Source organism: Eublepharis macularius, chromosome 16 (genome assembly GCF_028583425.1).
Source record: "Eublepharis macularius isolate TG4126 chromosome 16, MPM_Emac_v1.0, whole genome shotgun sequence".
NCBI classification, from domain to species: domain Eukaryota; kingdom Metazoa; phylum Chordata; class Lepidosauria; order Squamata; family Eublepharidae; genus Eublepharis; species Eublepharis macularius.
The window spans coordinates 19095092-19103003 of record NC_072805.1 but is presented as its reverse complement, the minus strand read 5'-3'; positions in this window follow the sequence as shown (position 1 = coordinate 19103003).

Genomic DNA, 7912 nt, shown 5'->3' with positions numbered 1-7912 from the left:
AACAGACTTATGGCCATTAATTCTTTGTTGAAGGGACTGGCCGGTTTGTCCAAAGTAGAGGGTGGAAGGGCATTGCTGACACGTGATGGCGTAAATCACATTAGAAGATGAGCAGGAGTATGAAACCGAGATGGTATGCCTGATGTTGTTGGGTCCACTGATGGTGTTGCTGGGATCTCCATGAGAGCAAAGGTGGCATCTTAGTTTGTTGCAGACCTTGGTACCAGAGTCCATGTTACTGTTAACTAGTTTATAATTGTAGGTGAGTAGTTGTTTTAGGTTTGCAGGCTGTCTGTAAGCAAGCAAAGGTCGGCCCCCCAATGCCTGTGTAAGGGGAATGTCACAATCCAGCATGGGTTGTAGGTCGTTAATAATGTGTTGAACTGGCTTGAGTTGTGAGCTGGAGGTGACCCCCAACGGTGTTCTGTTGTTGTTTCCTTTGGGCTTGTCTTGTAGCAAGCTGTCCCAGGCGTCATTCTGGCCTTTCCAATCATCTTTCTCACTATGTCAGGGGGATACTGTAGTTGCAAAAATGTCTGCTGCAGATCCTTCAGGTGAATTGGAGCAGATGCGACTATAGCGTAGGACTTGGCTGTACACAATAGATTGCTTGATGTGGTCGGAGTGGTGGCTTGAGGCATGTAGATATGTTAGTTGATCTGTCAGTTTCCGATATAATGTGATACTTATGTGTTCCTCGTGTATCTGTACTGTGGTGTCCAGGAACTTTATTTCTTGTGTAGAGTGATTCATGATTAGATTGACGGTGGGGTGGAAGTTGTGGAAAGTCTGGTGAAATCTCTTGAGGGCTTCTTTGGCATGGGTCCAATGTTCCCTCTAAGCTATGCAGTGTTGTGAGCCAAAAATCTGCTTCATGAACCCAGTGCTGTAGCGATGATCGCCAGCACCCAGGGTCAGCTTCAGGATTGTTGGCGCCCCTGCAACCACTCATGTGCACATGCAAAGCTCACGTGTGCACCCAGATGGTACGATGATGTTACTTCCTGAAAGTGACATCATCATGCAAGGCATGACCCCCAGGAGCACACCCATGATTCTGTGTGCTCCCGGCCAGCAACTGTGAGCTGGCTGCCCCCATTGGCGCAGCAGGCAGCCAAGGCAGCATGCGGGTAGCCTCCCAGCCCTTCCGCTCAGTTGCCCTGCACTGCCGTCACCAGCGAATGCTCCCAGGCGGGTGCAGCAGCTGCGGGCCATGTGCAGCCATCAGCATGGCAGGTGGCTGGGGCAGTGCGCAGGCAGCCTCACAGCCCTCCTGCTCAGCCGCCAGCGCTGCCACTGCCCGCTCCACAGCACACACTCCCGGCCAGCAGCTGTGCCCAATGCCCCCTCATTGTCGGCACCAGGGGCAAATGACTCCCCTGCCCGCCCCCCCCCCCCCAGATCTGGCCCTGCATGAACCGAAGCAACAACTTGCATTAAAGTTTTGAGTGTGCCTCCTTTTTTTAAAGGAGTCAATCTCCTCAGTGAAATTGACTAGCAAATCTAACCAAAGTTCAGTGAGTTGGATCCTTGATCAGTTCCTGCTTCTGGTAAAGATGCTGACCAAAGATTTCAGTAGCTTCCTGGAGAATGTATAACACACCATAATTTTGGGAGTAAGTGGATTGTAGAGGGTTTTTTATTCTCAGTCCCTTTAGTATAATATTCAGTCTTCTGCATTTGCTAAGAAAGATGATGTCTGTTTGTACCTGTGCAAGTTGAGAGGGTGTGGCTGGCCCAAGGTCACGTGGCAAGCTTCCGTGGCAGAGCCAGAATTTGAACCTGGATCTACCAGGTCCTAGCCCAACACTCTAACTGCTAAATTACAAACTCAGTATCAGAACTGTATTCTGCTATTCAAGGGGAAGAAAGTAGCTCCTGTCCTCCTTGAAAGAGAATGGAAGAAAATGGGGCAGCCACGACCCCTACCACCACGTAAAGGTGCAGACTTACAAGGTCAAGGGATCAGGTCTGTGAAACGGCCCCGATCCTCTGAGGTCCATTCATAATGCCTTCCTGTTTCAGTTTCTCTCAGGGAGGAGGCAGTTTATGCTCCTTGCTATCCTACCTGGGATTCTGAAATGCTGCCCCCCAGTCCAGTTTCAGACTTAATTCCTTGCATTCTTAGCAGACAATCAAAAATAGCAAAATGGGGTGGAGAAGCAGTGGGGATGGAGAAAAAGACGGGGCGATGTCTAGGGAATCAGGCCCAAGTAGTTAAAAGTCTGCCAAGAAAACATCGTGATGTGACGTCCCCACCCCTAATGCAAGGAATATTGAAAAAAGAGGCAGAAGGACTTATATTAGCCGCATAAGAACAGTCATTAAGAACAAACTATATGAATGTAAAAATTGAAAAGACCACCAATGACAGCAAGTGTAGATTATGTAACAAGACGGATGAAACGGATAACAATCTCAACCATGTGTGCAGTAAGACTGCACAAACTGACTATAAAATGTGCCATGATAAATTAGCTGCAATGCTGCATTGGAATTTATGCAAAAAGTACAAACTACTGGCCACGAAATACTGGTAGGAACATAAGCCTAAGACAGTTGTTGAAAATGAGAAGATCTTGTGGGATTTCAAAGTCCAGATGGATAAGAAGCTAGAACACGATACTCTGGAAATTACTGTGGTTGAAAGTAAGAAAGTCAAACTGATTGATTTAGCAATCCCAAGTGACATTCAAACTGAGGAAAAAGAGTCTGAAAAGATAAAATATCAAGATCTAAGATCTGAGGTCTCTGGGAGAAACATACAACAGTTACTCCGGTAGTGATAGGAGCAGTAAGTGCAATTCCAAAAGGACTAATGAAACACCTAGGTAATATCGGTATAGACAGGATAACAACTGGACAGCTGCAAAAAGCCACACTACTTAGAATATGCCACATACTAAGGCGATACCTCACTAACTCCTAGATTCTTGGATAAAATCCAAGTCAGTGAGAGACCAAAATTCCAGGCCAGACATCTGGTGGACTGTGGAAAATAGAGATCATATGAGAACCAGCTTTTATTACTCAGAAGAAATATTAAGAAGGTTTTACACTAGAAAAGTGAAATAAAGTTGTTAATAATAAGAGTACTAATATGAAAAATATTTGCAAGCAAATCACCCATGATAGTGGACTGCAAGTGTTATAGGTCTACATTTAAAGCTGAGAAATCTAACAGGATTTAGATTCAGAATCTGGAGACAGATTCTAGCTTTTATTAGAGTGCTATCTGGTACGATCCTTTATTTATTCATTTATTCAGATATACATACACCATTTTTCTCCCCATAAGCCACAATGGCTTATGAAATCATTCTCTTCTTTATTTTATCCCCACAAGACAGACTATGGTCAAATCCACATTCACCCATTACCCGCATGTTTATTGGATATCTTCCGTTTGCCTCCAATCTGCGATTTTTTCCTCTTCGTTCACATTCCTGCTTCCAATCCGTCTTTCTCGCGCGTCCCTCTGGTCACACGGCCTCTCGAAAACCGCTTTTTTGGGCGGGACCTTTTTTTCCCGCCCATTTTTTTTTATTTTTTTGAGCGCACTTTTCCGTTATTTCGATCTTGCCTTATAAAGAAACATCATTGAAGATAATGATGCCTCTCTTTCCCCCACTGACAGCACTGATGGCTCTCTCCCGTTTCTTTTTTGGAAATTTGGAAGCATGTGGGAAGCTTTCGTGGGCATTTCCTATGCAGGACAGTTCAGTGCCTGAATTTTACTGAAGTTTCACTTCCTTGGAGTGTCATTATTTCGATATTTCGTAATTTCGATATTACAGTAATATAAAATTAAAAAAATAAAAACAGTTAAAAAGGAAGTTTCGCGAGTCCGTTCTGAGGATGGATTCACCCCAAAATGATTTTTCAAACTACCAGATTTGATTCAGAAACAGCATAATCAATAAATCCAATGCTATGAAGTCAAAAACAGTCTTTTGCAGACTACGGAGCACTTGCAAGTTGAATCAGCCAATAGGAACTCTCAGAACGGCCGGAGAGACAGGAAGGGGGGTGGTTTTTAAAAAAAACACGTAAATTGTGCATTGGCCCATTCACAGCCACCGTGAAACTCCCGTTGAAAACCTGTGACCACATATTCGGGAGAAATGCGAATGAAATGCGTCTGTTTAATGAGGCAATGTGACCGGCACTAGGGATTGCGTGGGGAATGCGGGGAACATGCGACTTAGAATGAGTAATGTGGATTTGACCTATGCCAAGATCACCGAGCAAGCTTCCGTGGCAGAGATCCAGGCCCTTCGGGACCTGTTAGTTCCGCAGGGCCTGTAAAACGAAGATGTTCTGCTGGGTCAGGGCTTTTTTTCAGCTGGAACGCGGTGGAATGGAGTTCCTGCACCTCTTGAAAATGGTCACATGGCTGGTGGCCCCGCCCCCTGATCGCCAGACAGAAGGGAGTTTCAATCTAAACTCCCCTCTGTCTGGAGATCAGGGGGCGGGGCCACCAGCCATGTGACCATTTTCATCGAGGGTGATTTAAACTTTAAAAAACTCCCCCCTTGTTCCAGCTGACCCAAAGTGATGTCATTGTGTGGTCCTGAGTTCCACCACTGAGTTCCACCACCTCCTTTCCCAGAAAAAAAGCTCTGCGCTGGGCCTTTGGCTGAGTGCCAGCGTGTGTCCCCCTTCTTCCATCTAAGACCACCACTTTTTCTGGGGCTGTCCTTGACCATCTGCTATGCCCATATACGGACTCCCAATATTTGTTTAAATAGCCTGCGCCTGGACTATTTTAATGACTTTTTAAAAATTATTGATGTTATGTTTTGTGACTTTTAATGTATTTTTTGAATGTTGTTAGCTGCCTTGAGCCCATCTGTGGGGAGGGCGGGGTATAAATCAAATCAAATAAATAAATAAATAGAGTGGGGACTTGAGCCTGAATCTCCCATTTCCTAGTCCGACACTCTAACCACTACACCACACTGGCAGTCATGCATTTTTTTGCACTCAAAGATGCAAAAGGCACAGCCGACACTGTGCAGCTGTTATTTAATAAGGAACTCTCAGTGCTTGATAACTAACATCGGAGCAGATGCTACATCTCTTGATAAGAAATGTAGAGAAGAAACAAGGTTATGACATATCTAATCAGAAAAAGATGTCCCAGCCTTCACCAGCGTTGCCTTCTGCATATTTCAGATTACTGGTGCAACTATTCCCCCCTCCCCATTTTCTAGCTAGTGATACGATTGTACTTTTATGGCCTGTGATCTGAACCCTTATCTTACCATTGCAAGTCTTGCAAAAACTTGTTTGATCAAAGATGATAGTGGAACGGGGGTGAGGGATGAACATGCATGACATGAGAAATGACAACTCTTTCATGTTGTCTTTGACTCTCCTAAAAAATATGGTCTGTCTGCAAGCTGAGAAACCCAACAGAAGTCACACAGCCCAGGAATGGCATGAAATACAGCCTGACTCCAGAGTCTTTTCCCATTGTGAGAAGACTTATTACATGTCCAATAAACACGGCTTGGAGTCTGAGACATAAAGGAACATCTGTTGGCAGCTGGAGACTGCTCCCAGCAATTTCTCCACCAAATTTCTTAAGGTAGAACAAAGGTCAACTCTCCTCTCCAAACAGTGGCATTTGGAAAACGTTCTGTTGCTCTGGCCACACACCAACGCTCGGTCAATTTTGCACAGGCCCAGGGAGCGGCTACCCATGCAAAATACTGCCATCCCTGCAGGTGCAAAAGCGCTCAGGAGAACTGCTCGTTTTGAATTGTGCGCAAATCATTCTTCCAGGATGCTCGAAGGAAAACGGGCATTGCAAACAGGGCGCTTTCGGGTTTCGGAAAAAACCGTGAAATGCAAAGCTTTAGTGTTTCTAACGCGCTGTTTCTGACGAGGCAGGGTACAAAACAAAATCAGAAACAAAATCCACAACACGGATTAAGAATTGAGGACCAACCTAAATGATACAAAAAAGCATGCAAGCTTTTGGAGTTCCCCACAATTCTCGATGTTAAAAGTGGGCGAGGATGTTTCAGGCCCTAATCTTAAGTCTTCTTGTCAGAATCCTGCAGACTTGCATAGATAAAACAGTGCTGAGTGAAGGATTTTATCTATTCAGACCTAGCATTCTACACAGGACGGCCTTAAGATCATGACATGAAATTTCCCCTCCTCCCTTTTATTGTTTTAATATCCTGCCTGATGAAGAATTCTGGAGAGATTGTGGTTCACTTCAGGCAATTCCCCTCTGCAGCCCTACTTATCAGCAGGGCTTTTTCCCCAGCAGGAACGCGGTGGAACGGAGTTCCGGAACCTCTTGAAAATGGTCACGTGGCTGGTGGCCCCACCCCCTGATCTCCAGACAGAGGGGAGTTTAGATTGCCTTTCGAGCCACTTGGCGGCGCGGAGGGCAACCCACTGAGTTCCACCACCTCTTTTCCCCCCAAAAAGCCCTGCTTATCAGACATTTTACTTTGCTTACCTTGGCCTAACAAAGATGCTCTGGTTTTGCTGACACTGCCACCAGCAAATTAGGGTTGACAGCTTCCAGGTGACGGCTGGAGTTCCTCCAGAATTGCAGCTGATCTCCAGCCAGTTCTTCTGGAGAAAATGATCTCTTTGGAGGATAGACTCCATGGCATTATGCCCTGCTGAGGTCCCTCCCCTCCCCAAACATGACCCTCTCCCCCCAAATCTCCAGGAATTTCTCATCCCAGAGTTGTCAACCTTAATAACTGATCCAAACCTCAAAAAACTTGGAGTTTGTTCATTTACAACTAGAAAACCTACACCTTTTAAATTCAGGTCAAAGACCCCTGACAGAATCAGTGATTCACAATCATATGAGGTGGTGGCGAATAGTTTAAATATGTCAAATAGATGGGTATTAACCAGTGCTTTTTTTCTTTAAAAATGTTTAGGGGTACTCTCAGTTTGACCCAAGAAAATCACCATTTTACAGTTCAAATTGGAAAAAAATAAATGCAGTCAATGGACAAAATTACCAAGAACCTGCTCACTCTTCACGTGGTCAACAGAAGACGGGGCCGTGTGCCCACTCTCCACACGGTCTACAGCAAACGCTGTATCACACAACACCGTTGTCGCATCTTTTGTTTTTACAGAGTCATCATTCACTTTACACTTCTTTGCTGGCTGTGATGATGTAAAATAGTTAGTGATTTTCCTACTCATATTGAAATACTGCCACTCAATGAAGTTATAGGCCAAACTTTCATCAGTAAAACACCACACTGCTTCACAGATTAAGCACTTGCTTCCATCTGAGACTCAGGAAACACACCTCAGCGTGGAGGGCAATTTAAACTCCCCTCTGTCTGGAGATCAGGGGGCGGGGCCACCGGCCATGTGACCATTTTTGTCAAGGGCGATTTAAACTTTAAACCCCCCCCCTTGTTCCAGCTGACCCAAAGTGACGTCATTGTGCGGTCCTGAGTTCCACCACTTCTTTTCCCAGTACAAAAGCCCTGCTGACCTGGATAGCCCAGGAGAGCTTGATATCGTCAGATCTCAGAAGCTAAGCAGGGTTGGCCTTGGTTAGTAATTGGATGGAAGACCTCCAGTGAAGACCAGGCGTGCATAAACAGGCATTGGCAAAGCACCTCTGTTAGTCTCTTGCCATGAAAATCCCACCAAAGGTTGCCATAAGTCAACTACGGCTTGAGGGCAGGATTTCATTTCATTTCACCTTGTTTAAGGTTATTGGAAACGACATATGTGAGCAGTCCAGGTGCAAAACAAGGATTTAAACTTAGTGTGTGTGTGGCATTATCATAATCATATTTCGCACCGATGTAATGGGAGGTATGATTTCCTCCAATTTCCCCTTCTTGCTGCAGACCCCGATGTGCCCCTGCTGCTATTCCTGACTGACCCCCGTCCTCCTAGAAGC